The sequence below is a fragment of the Vespa mandarinia genome, chromosome 21, assembly GCF_050613455.1.
Source record: "Vespa mandarinia isolate Hongniang chromosome 21, ASM5061345v1, whole genome shotgun sequence".
Lineage (NCBI taxonomy): Eukaryota > Metazoa > Arthropoda > Insecta > Hymenoptera > Vespidae > Vespa > Vespa mandarinia.
In genome coordinates this window covers 3319629-3335662 of record NC_140830.1, presented here as the reverse complement: position 1 = coordinate 3335662, position 16034 = coordinate 3319629, and the positions used below count along the sequence as shown (strand labels likewise).

Sequence of the window (16034 nt, the reverse complement as noted above, 5' to 3'; positions counted from 1 at the left end):
AGAATACTGCTATTGTATTACTTCTACGGAAACGAAAAATAAAATATATATAAATAATGAAACATGATTTTATAATTATTTAAACCATTCCTTCAGGACCTAACAATCCGTAAAAACATTGTAACTCTCTTTTATACTATATTTTTCAAATAAACTGAACAATGAGAGACAAAAATTTTCGCATTTCCGATTTAAAATTCAAACAAGAGCTTATCACTTATAAGAAGATGGCCAGATTTAACATTAAAAATTATATTCTTTACGCATAATGTGATCCTGTTACAAATCCAGTTTTACGGGAAAAATTTTCGCGCTCCCACTAATTGGGATTTTTGAGCAGGAGAATATAACTTACCAGGAGGTAGTGCGCGAGAACGTGCTACCTCTTTGCAAGTCATATGATCCTGATACAAATCCTGTTTTACGGGAAAGAATTTTGCGGTCTCTGTAATTTGGATTTTTGAACAGGAGAATATAACTTACCAGGAGGTGGCACGTTCTCGCGTGCCACCTCTTCGCGTGTCATGTAATCCTGTTACAAATCCAGTTTTACGGGAAAAATTATCACGCTCCCAGTAATTTGGATTTTTGAACAGGAGAATATAACTTACCAGGAGGTGGCACGTTCTCGCGTGCCACCTCTTCGCGTGTCATGTAATCCTGTTACAAATCCAGTTTTACGGGAAAAATTATCGCGCTCCCAGTAATTTGAATTTTTGAACAGGAGAATATAACTTACCAGGAGGTAGTGCGGGAGAACGTGCTACCTCCTTGCAAGTCATATGATCCTGTTACAAATCCTGTTTTACGGGAAAATTTTTCGTGCTCCCAGTAATTTGAATTTTGGAATAGGAGAACATAAATGTTCAGGAGGTGGCATGACTTGAAATTTGTATAGGAGCTGGTAGTAGTTGTAAATTAATAACACTATTTTTCTCATTTAATTTATATTTATTAATTCCATTTTTCTAACGTTTACATAAGGAAATATACTGGGGTTTTAATATAATTTGATAATGTGTATGTACATGTTTTAATAATATGTGGATATTCATATCTCGCTCGTTAACTGACGATAAAGTTATATATTTTTTCTGTTGCTATTCCGAGTGTTCTAATTGCTCGACGTCAATTTCATTGTGTTCTTGGAAGTTCATATTCCTGTTCTGCAAATTTACTTTGGGTATTTTGTGTTTGATCGGGTAGCTATTTTTATCTTGTCCTTCTTCGATGAATCTACAGATGCTATGATTGTTCTTATGGGTGTCGTAAATGTTGAAATCCAAAAAATTCTTGGGCCAGCTTTTCTAGGAAAGAATTGAAAAATATATTAGATTTGTAGATTTATTAGCTTTAAGTTGATGGATTATATGCGATGTTCATTTTTTGTTTCCTTTGTTTATTATCTAATGTTAATTATAGATGGTTCATAATAATTTATTATCAAACGTTTGGAAATAGATGATAATGTAAAAGTTTATCTTAAAATACAACATCTAAATAATCCAATGATAGATTAAATAATTATTATAGATAAATATCTAAAAGAGAAAAGGTAAAGGGACGGGAAAATTGTAGTCAAACTGAGATAGCAGCATATAGCTTGGATACTTTTATAATTTCAAGTTCCTTTTTTCTCTCTCTCTCTCTCTCTCACTCTCTCTCTCTCTCTCTCTCAGTTAACTATGAACTATAACTCTATGAAACAAGCCACAGTGACCTAAGAAATTAGACAAGTTCGGTTTCCTTTACTGAAAGTTGTTGCACTGCTCTTTCGACTCCCTCTGCTTTGCGGGATCGAAAATCTAGGTCATCTCGTTAAAGGAAGAGTACATAGGACGATAAGGAAAGGCTCGTGCATAGGCGAATCGAACAAGTTCTAGACTTGTTAAAATATCTCGTTTCATTAACTGTTAACCATCCCTTTTCTCAGATCTCTTTGTTTCCTTTTCTGCCTCTTTATCCTTTTTTCTTTTTGCTAATAAGATAAAGACTTTCCTCTCTCTCTCTCTCTCTCGCTCTCTGTCTTGTTTTTCTCTTACTTTTCATTAAGCTGCTAAATATATATGCTACTGTTTACAGGTAAATAAATTTATTTACCTTGGCTGGGTGTCGTTTCGAGAAACAGCGTTTACAATTAAATCTTCGAACCTTTCAAGTCCGCGAAAAGCAAAGAAGGAGTAGAAAAGAGGAGGAAGAGGAATAGGAGAAGAAGGACAAAGAAAGACTTCTCAAGCTTTCAAAACCTACAAGATTATCGAGTTTACCGATTAAGGGAAAGCAAGTAAATTGACGAAGAAAGTAGTCGTCGAGATCCAGCCTGAAATTGAACGTAATTTTCACTGGCAATTTATACCTAGCCCAGTGGAAAACAACATTCAACTCTCTTGCGGTGATTTCTCCTTGAGAGGTAAGAAATCGTACGAAATTGTAGATGTAACGAATTGTTCTCGAGGTATAAACTTATTTCTGCGCATCTACCTAGTGAAGAAGTTTTAGCATTACTCCATCACATTCTACGGAAAAGTTTTCATTCTCTCTAAAGTTTAACCGAAGTGGCATTCGCATCGTTCTCCCATCGTTATATTATGCAGATCGCATCAAACTTCTATCAAAGCATAGAACGTTGTGGATTACGAAACCGATACGTGCAGCTGACTAGAATATCCTTTTGTCTTTTGATCAGAGATCTGATACAGTTATAAATCATTATTTATGATAGACAATTTTACACCTAGCTTCAAATAATAATTAAACTTTTGATTTGATAAAGACATTGATTGATAAGGTTTATTATTTCATTTGTATCATCATAGAGAATATATAAATTTGTATTCAACGAAGTATAGGACGTCGGATAATATGCAAAAGTAGAAGAATATATATTCTCTAGAAAAGTTGCAAAGTACTCCACAGTAATTCATTAAACGTTATGGGAAAAAAGGAGATGCACGATGACGAAGTAACATAGACGTCGAAGGGAAAGAGGTTCCGTGCATTCCTGAGGGTATCGTTGGTTGAGTCGACGGTAGAAGAAGAAAAGAGGTAACTCGGTGTTAGAGAAAATAGGGAGGAAAATGCGAAAAGCGAGGCGTATGCGTATCTGCATATAACCTGGTTTCTCACTCTAGCCGAGGTACTTGCGTTGAGCAAAGAAAGAGTGGTAGTATACCAAAGAGAAAGGCTTTCCTAGCTTCGGAGAAATAAAGAAAGAAAGAAAGAAAGAAGGGAAGAAAGAGAGAGAGCGAGAGCGAGAGAGGGAGTGAGAGTGAATGGAAAGAGAAAGAGGAGAAGATCCCTCGGGAAGTGGCCTACGGTGGATATCCGTCCCTAGCTCGTTGGATATCCTGGAGAAGACCGACCACTCCTGAGGGAGCGGACTAGTGCTTCTCAAACACCGACTCACTGGCCCCTCCATCCTTCATTACCTGCCTTCTCATTCGAGCTCGCCGCCCCGCTGAGAGTTTCCCTTGAGTGGGCCCACGTGCCACGCAAACGTAAACGCCATGAATCCATCGAGCTTTAAGAGCTTCGAACGATTTCAATCCGTCCTTCTCCATCTCTATCTATCCTTTTATTTTTTTTTTTTTAGACATATATATATATATATATGTCTAAAAAATATATGTCTATATATATATATATATATATATCTTTAACATTGCATTATCATAATAATTATAATCTTTATCATTTATTATTAATCATTTGAATTTGATTTTTGTGCTCGTATATCGTATATATGTATATACATGTGTGTGTGTGTGTGTGTGTGCGCGCGCGAGCGCGTGTATATATCCCTCTTCCAGGTGTATTTTATCAAATCTTCAAGAACGATAAGACAAGATGTTTCTATAGAGAAAAATAAGTTTGGTCTCTAAGCAGCAGCTGTCGAAGGAAATGTTCTTTTCTATATACGTACAAGGACAAAATTGCTATCCATCTTTTCTCTCGACCACTCTGTTGGAATCTAAACAACGATGAAAGCCTCGGGCAGGTAAGAGAAGTACCTACCTACCTACGTATCTATCTATCTACCACATTGCACATCGGAAGCCTCGAAAGGAGTTGGCGATAACCGGAAACGATTGAAAGCGTTCCCATTGTGTGGACGAATATCGACGAGCTGACATCCAGGAAAGGGATGTCTCTTTCTTCTATCTCTCTCTCTCTTTCTCTCTCTCTTTCTTTCTTTCTTTCTTCTTTTCTTTCTCTTTTCTATCTGCGACACGAGAATGTACAGTACGCGTTGAGAATACGTGGTACCCCTTTCACCCTCCGAAAACATGAAAAGTAGCTATCTCGTCGTTCCTTTTCACCTTCTTTCAACGTTCGAACAGTCAAGCTAGTAACGACGACTTTAGCAAAGTACTATACGAACGAACGTGTGCTGTCTTCTCGATCACATTCCAAATACTTTTACAACGATATTTGCGTCCATCAAGTAAATTTCCTTTCAATGAAACTTTCTTTTCTCGGCGACTATTTTACTTTGAATTCTTTTTCTCTTTTTTTTTTCCTTTTTCAATTATCTACTTTCTTTCTTTGTTACTTATTTCTTTTTTTTTTTCCGAAATCGAACAATTTATTCGAACGCTTCTAATACCTTCGACTTATTTGATTTTGCTCAAATTATATTTTTTCATATGCATACGATTACTATATACTGCAAATTTCGTGACGAACGCGCACACGCACACACATATACAAGCTAACGCGTTACGTATGCACGCACATGTGATACAGTAGCTCGTTATTATATATTTTGCCATTAGATTAGCATGACTAGTCAGATTCGTCATTTGAGGCTAAGAGATTAATTGCAATGTACTTCTAAAAAATGAAAACCGAGGAAAAAAAAAAGAAAATAGAGAGAATACTTTATTCTCTTGATACTACAGTTCTGATTTCGTAATTAACAATTTTCAACTGCATAGTCTTCCACTGATTAATTCCGAGATACGTGTACGTAACGATGGAAATCGTTAAAAAAGTGCGCTTTTCGATTCGAATAGATAATATTAAAAAAAAAAAAAAGAAAAAGAAAAAAATGAAAGAGAAAAAAATGAAAGAGAAAGAAAAAAGAATGATAGAGTAGAAAAAAGATATAATTCTCTTCGCCTACCGCGGTTTCCATGATTTTTAATGCATTTTACATTCTGAGCTCAGGCAAGTGAACAAGGGAACAAGAGGAAAAAAAAACAAAAGAGGGAAAGAGAGATGCTTGGTAAATCGTTCGTGATAACGGAATTTGTAGGACAACGAATCGTTATTCACTCGAATGCAATTTGTGCATGATTATTTTTCATACTAATAATAATATAATATTTCACTCGTAGAATATTAATTGACTGGGTTAATGACTAATAAGCTACGAGTTAATAAGCAAAGTTTCTCCCTTCGTAAAATAAAGTTTCGGATACGAACGTTATTGGTGAAAAAAAAAGGAGGAGAGGAAAAGGGAGAGAAAAAGAGAAAGAGAAAGATAGATAGAGAGAGAGAGAGAGAGAGAGAGAGTGAGAGAAGGGAAAGGAAAACAGAGAGTAGGCGATATATCGATATATGCGAGGGCCAAACCAGCAATATCGAGATGAGTTATTGTTCGTCGAGCACAATGCACTCAAATATGGAATGAAGCCGAGAAATTGATAGAAAAAAAATCCACAGGCGAGTCTACCGAAGGCTTTATCAATTTCGATCGGGGCCACTATCTCTATCTCTATCCCTTTCAAGGTTACCATTCTCTTTTACCAAAAACTGTAAAAAAAAATAAAAAATGGGAATATATAGAAAAGGGTAAGCCTTACTGCAGGTGTCCGTCCACCGTGAGAGCAATGTGGACATCGAACGATATAAAAATAAAAACTTTGTTAACTTTGACCGATAAAATTGAAATATCTATAAAGAAAAAAAAAAGAAAAAAAAGAGAAAGAAATAAGTCGATTTAGATTGACAAAAGGAAAAGATAATAATAATTTTTCTTATTGGTATTTTTTTTCTAATTAATCATTTTTAACGATCAAGCTTGATTTTATTAAACCGACAAGCATGATTAGCGACCAGACCCGGTTACCGTCGTTAATACTACTTTTAATTTGGATCATTAATTCATAATCCTCCTCATAACCAAAATTATTAATGGCTATTAAAGAGCGCGATATGGTGTTATTGATTTTCATTATAGTTCTTATATAACCTTTACGAGAATAATACTATAAATAACCTCGGATAACTTTCAAGAGGGATTTTATATTAATCATCATCATCATCATAACCATCCCTTGAAATTATTATAAAGAAATTCCATCTCTTACCAATATCTTTATCATGAACTTTATTTACCATGAACTTTATCAAATATCTCGAACGTTATTTATACGATAAACTTATTTACTTAATAAATTATTTTTTAAACGAATATAATTAAGGAACGCTATTGGTGTAGTACAGCAAACACGTTCGAGTGCGGGTTGAATCCTTGGTACGAATCAAATAAGGGTGAAATTACGTAAATGCTTTCGTCGTCAAAGGTTCTATCGAATTGCTATCACAGAATTAAGATTTACTTTAAGAGGAGTTCAAAGATCTAAGCAATTATACGTGAATTGCTTTTTGTTTTTTCTTTCTTTCTTTCTTTTTCTTTTTATTTTTTGTAGAGACGAGACAGACATACAAACAGACAGACAGACAGCGAGAGAGAGAGAGAGAGAGAGAGAGAGAGAGAAAGAGAGAATGCATTCTTTCAACACATACACACATACTGTGCTATTTCGATGGAATTCGAATGAAGTCGTCCCTGCTTTCGAATCTCAGGACGAGATTCATTGTCCTCGTAGTCGTCGTCGTCGTCGTCGTCGTCGTCGTCGTCGTTCTTCTCTTGATAAAGCCAACAGAGAAATTCCATAGTTCTAAGGGAAAGAAAGAGAGAGAAAGAGAGAGAGGGAGAGAGATGCGGGTTATTAGGTGTCGGTATCTTAATCCAAATACGGGCGATCTCCTAATCGCTTTAACGCTCACTTACACGTTCTAGATGCATAATAATTGGATGAGATTGATATAACGTAAATGTTTAGAACATGTTATTGTCTATCACATTACCCTATATAATATAATAATAGAATAAACGATAATCTATGTCAATTTCGATATCGAGCTAATTACTCATGATCAATGTTCGTTTCCGGTTATCACGATATTCAGTGATAACGCAATTATAACTAATTAGATTTCATTTTTGAACGATAATTCGATTTATCGTTTATCCTTTTAATATTTCCCCGTTAGAAATGTCGATCGAACGTAAATATATATTTATCTGTTTATAATAATAATAATAATAATAATAATAATAATAATAATAATAATAATAATAATAATAATAATAATAATAATAATAATAATAATAAACTATATACTACATAAATAATATACATGTATCAATGTGTAATTCAAACCATCGAAAATACGAAGGATTACACGCTCGATAGAAAAGTTAAATGATAAGTACGATGGTTGCTCGTTATGATTCGAAGGAAAGAAAAAAAAAAAGAAAGGAAAACAGAAAGGGAAAAAGTAAGAGGAGAGAAGGGATGGGGAAGCATCGCTGATCTGTCTTCGACTTTTCCCTCTCCTCCCTTTCGTTTCGTTTTTTTGCTTTTTCTTTTTCTTTCTTTCTTTTTTTTTTTTTTTCACGGACCAACTACGTTCAAACGAGAAAAAGAAACGCAGTGAATTGCTCTCCTCGTAAATCCATTACGTCGACAGAAGACGGTACGACTGGGTGTCTCTCCTTCTCTTTTATCCTCTCTCCCCTCTCATTCTCTCTCTCTCTCCCTCTCTTTCATCTCATGGACCACGAGCAAGTAAATTCGAAATCTGCCCAAGATCGCGAGAGAATCCGTTCTCTTCGAGTGGAATAGAGGTAGAGGAGAGACTTTTCACACAGCGTCTCGAAACGTTCTGAGAATACATAAAGAGCATTAGTAGAAAAGGAATTTTCTTTTACTCTATTTGTCCCTCCTCTCTCTTTCTCTCTCTCTCTCTCTCTTTCTCGCTTTCTGTTTCTCTTTCTTTCTTAAGAGTTTCATTCTATCTACGAATTCTCCTTTAATTCCAGCTTTTCACTATCAACCAAGAAGGAATCCTTTTTTCTTCTTTTTTCTTCTCTTTTTTTTGTATTTGTATATTTGTTTGTTTTTTTTTATTTTTTTTTTATTTTATTATCGAGTATTAACACTCCAACGTTCTTTCTTTCGATCGTATTTCTCGCTTGGCATTAATTTTTTCATTTTTAATATTATCCCCGCTAATTGTACACATGATATTTCTGGAAATTGATTAAAATAAATTATATAAGAAACAAATAATATTTATGATATATTACAGAAAAACCTTAACGTTATTGATGTCGGTTTTATTTTTGATATATTCCAACTGATATATATATATGTGTGTGTGTGTGTGTGTGTATATATATTCTGTCTCCCTTTCTCTCTTTCTCTCTCTTCTTCTCTCTTCTTCTCTCTCTCTCTCTCTCTCTCTCTCTCTCTTGCAAGCTTGCTACGGTCCGAACAAACGTTTGTTCGATTTTAATCCGAAATGAGAGTTCGTCCGTTCGCGAAAGCAAATAGCGATGTTATTTTTCGTATCGACGCTATGGGATATTGGAAGGAAGAAAGAAACGAAAAAAAATGAACTATTTTAAAATCGGATAAAATGTGAAGAGAGGATGAAAAAGAAAGAAAGAGAGAGAGAGAGAGAGAGAGAGAGAGAGAGAGAGAGAGAGAGAGAGAGAGAGAAAATAGATAACGAAGATTTTAACGAGAATGACGATTTTTCTGATCGATAAGATCTCAGGTTTCCATATATATATATATATATATATATATATATATATATATATCTTTTGAAAAAAAAATTGCATTAGGAATTATTTTATAAGATAAAGAGAACATATATTATAAAATAAAGAAATATTCCTATCGAGTATTATGCGAATGTACGAGATTAAAGTTAATAATTTCTAAATGATCGGACACCAGAGAAATTAGAATCTATTTTAAGCAAATATTCTATTAAATACTTCAAACGTAATTAACTAAAATTAATGAAAAGCGTAATAATAGTTTCGATAGTCGATCGATAGATAATTGAAAGCGATACTCTATTTTCCTCTTAAATTTGTAAGAGATTGAAGAATCAGTAGTAAAGTGGTGTCTCTACTTTCCATGGGATCGAACGAGAGGAACTACTCGTCGAAGAATCGTTCGTCGTAAATCCATTAAGAGATAGCGAAGAAGATAGAGATAGATAAATAGAGAGAAAGAGAAAGAGAAAGAGAAAGCCACAGTCGACGCCACTAGCTTTGTTCGATGGGAAAGACCAAGATGTGTTTGCGTGATTCTCTTTCTTTCTCTCTCCTTCTTTCTCTCTCTCTCTCTCTCTCTCTCTCTCTTTATCTTCATCTTTCTCTCACTTTTACAATGAAGGACGGAAGAAACGAGATACGAAATGCTCCTTAAGTATTCCATCTTCTCCACAAAAGCCGGAAACGTAGAGGTAACGCAAACGATCGTCGAACGCTGATTTTCTTTTAACTCTTTTCTTCCTCCTTCTCTTCCTCCTCCTCTTTCTCCTCCTCTTTCTCCTCCTCTTCCTTCTTCTCCTCATCCTTCTCTTTTTCGTCGTACGAAATAAAAGGGTTAAATTGTGCCGAGGATACCCTTTTAGTCTAATTCGTCGTATAAAATCCCAATTAAAAGGCGAAATGGGTAAAGACTATCCTTCTATCTATTTCTCTCTCTCCCTCTCTTTCTCTCTCTCTCTGTTAATCTATCTCCTTTTTTTATATCATATCTCTCTCTCTTTCTCTCTCTCTCTCTCTCTATCTCTCTCTCTATCTCTCTCTATCTCTCTTTCTGTTTCAAGCTATCTATCGGTTGAAAATTCTGCACAACGAGCAGCAACGATACCACCGTCGAAAATCCAACGTCCTCGTAACTCTTTGCACTCTTCGACCTTTTTTTCGGCTTCAGGAGTGCTTTATTGGCGAGAGAAGATTTACAACACGACGTATAGCCGAGGCCGATTTGGCCACACTAGACGTCGATCTTCGATCTTCATCGAAAGCTCCAACGTTTCTCCTCTTCTGCGATCGATCGATCGTTCGATCCCTCTCTCTCTCTCTCTAGCTTACTCGAAAGACGATAAGCTCGATGGATAATCTTCTCGTTTCTTCTCATGAGTCGATATCGATCACCAATGAAAGGATTTCAAAACGAACCCCGGTTAATTTTGATCATAGATTTAAGTTTCATTTTGTTATTTAACAATCGCATTAATTTTTCACATTAGATCTTCATATAATACTTTTGTTTCTATTAATAATATTTATAATACTAATACTTCTTTAACTATACGTATTACAAATTCGATTTATAGAAAAGAAATATGTTGATAATTTAATTAATTCCCTGCCATGGAAAAAAAAAAGAATCAAAAAGAATTCACGTATGTATTCGAAATTATGTGATTTTTCTTCTTCGTTCTTCGTGAGTTTTGTCCAATTCCTTTTTTTTTCTTTTCTTTTTTTTTTTCTTCGTTCTTTTCCCTCGTATTTTTCATTTTTCTTTTTTATCTATCTATCTGCGATATATTCTCGTATGTTCCAACATGATAACTAGATAGAACGAGTCTCGCCGCACAGCGATGGTATATCCAATTAATAAGTTCGCCCGTTTTAATTAATCAGATCTGCTAAAGAATTATAGGAAACAGATAACGAGATTTAACGGACGTGAAACGAAGCCACGTGAATTATCGCCACGTAAGCGGGATTCGTCAAAATCGCTTACCGAAATAAAAGTGATTTTCTTTTTCTTTTTATTTTCTTTCTTTCTTTCTTTCGTTCTTTCTTTCTTTCTTTTTTCCTTATTCTTCCTTTTCTTTCTTTTCCTGTCGAAACATTATCCGCTCGGAATTAATCGAGCTAGAATGCTCTTGGGGAAAAGGGTCTATGCGGATGTCTCGTCTCACGATGCTTTTTCTCTTTCACGAATGTTAGCAAACGTATCCATAGAAACACTAAGAAAATATAATAACTAGTGGAACTAAGCGCTTTGATTTCTAGCAAAAATTCGAAATGTAATATCGACGACAAAAATATAATGATAATTTTAATCATAATTTATATAACCAATTGTATATGAATCGTATGCAGCAAGATCGAAATTATGAAATGGAATAAAGCGATTTGAACAGTTGCAAAGCAAAAAAGGAAATATTTCACAGAAGAAGATTAAAAGCGGAGATAATCGCAAAAATATAATGACAGTCAATTCAAATATATATCTCTTTATATAGAGGTAGTAAGATTAAAATCATTTTTTTATTTCTTAAAAATTCAGAAAAAAATGAGATCATTAGAAAATAAACTCATAAGAAAATTAGAACGGATTGAATAAATGGAAAGATCTTATATAATATTTGTGTGTGTGTGTGTGTCGCAGGAAAACGCGATAATTCTCGTAGTCCAGCTCGTAGAATTATTTCTTAAAAGGAAAAGGAGAATAGGAGGTTGAGAATGAGGAGAAAGATGAAGGAGGACGAGGGAGGATGAGGGAAGATGAGGGAGGATGAGGGAGGCGAGAAAAAGTCGACGAGGAGTCGCGCCACGTCGATGGATCGTTTCTCTACTCGCAACGCTCCATTAACCTCCTTCGACCACTCTCTTTCTTTTCTCCGGACAGAGATTTTCGCATCCCCCTTTTGCTTCTTCTTCTACTTCTACTTCTACTTCTACCTCTGCTTTTGCTTCCTTCCCTGTCGGATAATAATTTCTTTCCGACTGTTCGCTCGAACGACAAAGCGAATACCTTCGAGCAAGCTCGATTCTACGCGACTTTTTATCGGCTCTCTTCGATACCTCTACTAATTTTTATTCGAACAAATTTCAATGTCAAAGAAAAATGATAATGATAATAATAATAATAATAATAATAATAATAATAATAATAATAATAAATTTGTCCCAAAATATCTCCACTAATATATATATATATATATATCGTCTTTTACATTTTTTTAATGAATCCAGATATTCTTTTCGATTAAGATTCTCATTCTAATCTTAAATATTACAAATTTATTAAACGCCATCATCCATCGTCTCTGTTTTATCAACTTTATATTTAATTATGAAATTTCTTCTTGGAAGAACTCTCGATCGTGATCGATATAGAGACACTATCTACTCTTGCCTAATACGCTCGATCATTTTAGGAACTTTGGTATCGTGCCAACGAGGTATAATATCTTGAGAAAAAAAAACAAAAAAAAAAAAAAAAAGAAAATACAAAAAAGTAAAGATACCGTGATATTATACAAGTACCATTCCTCAATTCATTTTTTCCTTGCTCTTTTTTTGTTTTTTTTTTTTCTATCTATCCCCATTTCAATTTCGATAAAAGTATAAAAATATTCTATGTGTCAGCTTGACAAGGTGATAATTTAAACGATTTCAATTTCGGCGAACAATGTCGATAAAAGAAGAACAAGTCGATTTTTGTTCTCGAATAGTGGGACTGGTTCGATAAGTCGTAGAAATGACATTTCGACGGGTATATTTCCTGGACCATTCCTACGCTTATTACTTTCCTTCTCTCTTTCTCTCTCTCTCTCTCTCTCTCTCTCTCTCTCTCTCTCTCTCTCTCTTTCTCTTTTTGTCTCTCTCTCTTTCTCTCTATTTTTCTCTGTACTTTGGTAGGAAACGTCAGACCATGCTCGGGTTTTCTCCACGTTTAGCGGCGAATTATTATTCGCTCGGAGCGTTTCCCCATTTTCTTCATTTCTGTAATCCGTCGTGCTGCTGTTAGTCAGAATGACTATAAAAATGTGAATGTGAGAAAACAAAAGAAAGAGAGATATATATGTGTGTATATATATATATATATATATATAGAGAGAGAGAGAGACAAAAAGAATGCGTTTCGACCATCGTCAATTATATATAAGTTCTTCCTCTTTTTTCTCTCTCTTTTTTTTGTTTTTTTTCCTTTCATTTTTTCTTTCCATTTCTTTTTCTTGTTTTAAACAAATATCAAGTTCCAACCCTCGAGGAAAAGTCAAATTTAGTAATATCAACTATTAAATTAATTTTCAAATTAACCCAAAAGTAATTAATTACATTTCGAATATATACTCCACATGAATTGTTATTAACAACACGTTAATGAAATTACGTAGATACATAGTTATATACGGATACATACATCGCCGCGGGTACTTTGATTTTCCTCGATTTTTCTTTATATTCGTTAAGTGTTAACCGGAACAATTCGAAATGGGTTTGTTACTATCTACGTTAGTGTACGTACGTAGAAATAAACGATGAAAACGTTGATAGAACAAAAGGTATGGCTGGTAGTTTTCTCCCTTTCTATCTCCCTCATTCTATCCACCTATCTATCTATCTATCTATCTATCTATCTATCTATCTATCTATCTATCTATCTCGTTCGATTGGAGTTTTGTGTACGAACAGTGTCAGAAACAAGACGGGTATATATCAGGAATGATGTAATTGCTCTCGAACGTGCTTCCTAGAAACAATCCGTGATGTTCGATGGTACTCGTGAACGTTGTAGCGTATAGAGCATAAAAAAAACGCCTATGCTCGTCGCCATCCTCATTTCGCTTTGATCGTCGATCTCTCTACTAACGGCGTGGACTCGCGATTTCACGACTGAAAATGAGAGAGAGAGAGAGAGAGAGAGAAAGAATGGAAGAGAGAGGGGGAAGAGAGAGAGAGAGGAGTTGATATTTATGCACTTTGAATCTTTCACTATCACGGTGAATGCAACGTTTCCCATCGATCCGTTGGTATTCGAGTGTTTGCGGTGCTCTCGAGAGACGCTCGAGTCTCCGACAACCGGCGGCCGCTTGTATTTGAATATCGTCGTCTCTGTCCGGAACAAATATCCGGACGATATCGTGGACAAGATGGGCGCGACTTTCGACGGCTTCGTTTCGTTCATCCAAAGAGAAACTAACACGAAAATGAGATCTTTTTTTCTCTTCCTTTTTTTTTTTTTCATTTAAATCGCCATATAATAATGACTCAGAAAGATATATATATATATAGTATATATGTATTTGAATTAAGTTTTTGTGTCAATCTAATTTGTTTAAATATAATTGTCCTAAAGCAGTACTTTTTTAGATAGATAATATATATATATATATATATATATACATATATATATATATATCTGATATGCAAGAATAGCTGAATTACAAATCTGTTCTTAATAGTATAAAATATCAATTGTGGGATTAAATAATTTGCAAGATATTTTCATAATACTTATTCTGTTAGACAGTTCCATGCCTGGTTCATTTAATAAACCTTAATTTATTTAAAAGTAATTATGTTACGATCTAATATATATATGTCTAAATCTATGCTTGATAGTATGAACTATATAACACTGATAAATTTATAATGAAATGATCCATAAGATTTATATATCATTTAATTTTTCAACAAGTTTTTATCAAATTTTATCAAATAAATTACATCTTCAGAAATAATTAAATCCAAAAACCTAATTCGTATTGTAGATCTAAACGACGTAGGCGATAGTAAAAAAAAAAAAAAAAAAAAAAAAAAAAAAAAAAAAAAAAAGGAAGGAAAGAAAAAAGAATAAACGAATTAAAATTATTATGCACGTAGTAATCCCTAAAGAAAAAATTAAAAAAAAAAAGAAAGAAAGGAAGGAAATAAGGAAAGAGAAAAAGAAACGAAATAATAAAAATTGCAACATTAATATAAAACTTTTCTCTTCCCCGATGTCGAAGTAATTACACAAGCGGCTTCTAGGATCACCACGGGTTCGTTGAAAGGGAAACGAAGACGAAGAAAAGGAAAAAAAGGGCAAAAAACGGATGGACATTGCGTCGAGTCGATTAAATGATTAAACGAGGCCCCAGGGGCGTCTACTTAAATTCAACGTTATTCTCCTTCCCAGACTTTCTTCCATCCTTTATCTTCTTCTTTTCTTCGAGCTTCTCCTCTGCCAACCCCCCCCCACCAATCTCTTCTCACAATCCCTCTCCTAGCCCCTCGCCCCACCACCGCCCCCGCATTTCCTCTCCTCTCTCATTCTTTCTCTCTCGACTCTTTATTCTCATCTTGCACGCACTGACAATGTCTTTGTCCTGGGCGACGTCGTCGCGACGGAAATCGAAGATAGAAAGAATGTTAGAAATAAAGGAAGAGAAAGAAAGGAAGAAAGGAAGAAAAGTGAATCGATGATTTCTCTGTAGTCGTTGCAAAACTACGAATTATCAAAAGCCTCAAGGCTCGACTCGCTTTTCAATCGTGCGAAAATATCTTTTGACGTTCCTTCCTTTAGGCAAATTTTTCAAGTCGTTTTAATGTGTAAAATGTTACATCCGTTGTTACATGATTCCCCTTATGAATTATGAAAAATTGTTATTATAATCTTTCCATATAAAGATATTTTCTATCTTATATATATATATATAAAAGATCGAGTTATTTTTCACTGCATTTGTTAATTGTTGTAATCCTTACGACAAAAGGGTCAAGTGCTGTCAAAGGAAAAGTTTAATTACTCACGTTTTAACTCTTTCACTCTTTCTCTCTCTCTCTCTCTCTCTCTCTCTCTCTCTCTCGTAAAAATCGTTCCAACGCGAGATCATTATTATTGTCGATAATATTCCCTTTCAATTTCTGCCTGCGAAGATGTTTGAAGTGTCCTACAGAAAAAGAGAGATGGAGAAATAAAGAGGGTCTCAAAAGGGTTCTACAAGTGTATTCCCAGTTTGGTTCGATCATTCGATTCGGCCTATAGAAACTACAAATGGCATGGACGAATATATAGAATAACGCGAAAGACAGAATTGTTTACAAAATATAAGATATAGATAATAATAGAGAAAGTGGAGAAAGGGTTATATGTATGTATGTATTAGGATGATTCAAACCAAAGCGAAGAAAAATAAAACGAAAG

The 16034-nt window shown here is 34.5% G+C and overlaps 1 long non-coding RNA gene across 6 annotated transcripts in view; it reads right to left on the bottom strand.

Annotated features, from left to right (window-relative positions):
• Nucleotides 1–998: 998 nt before the first annotated feature.
• The window catches only part of LOC118444051 (uncharacterized), a 207417-nt gene continuing 192381 nt past the window's right edge, over nt 999–16034 (bottom strand). For all 6 annotated transcript variants that reach the window (XR_014983424.1, XR_014983423.1, XR_004838859.2 and 3 more), the window contains one exon: nt 999–1307. This is a non-coding gene — a long non-coding RNA (uncharacterized LOC118444051). The remainder of the gene's footprint in view (nt 1308–16034) is intronic.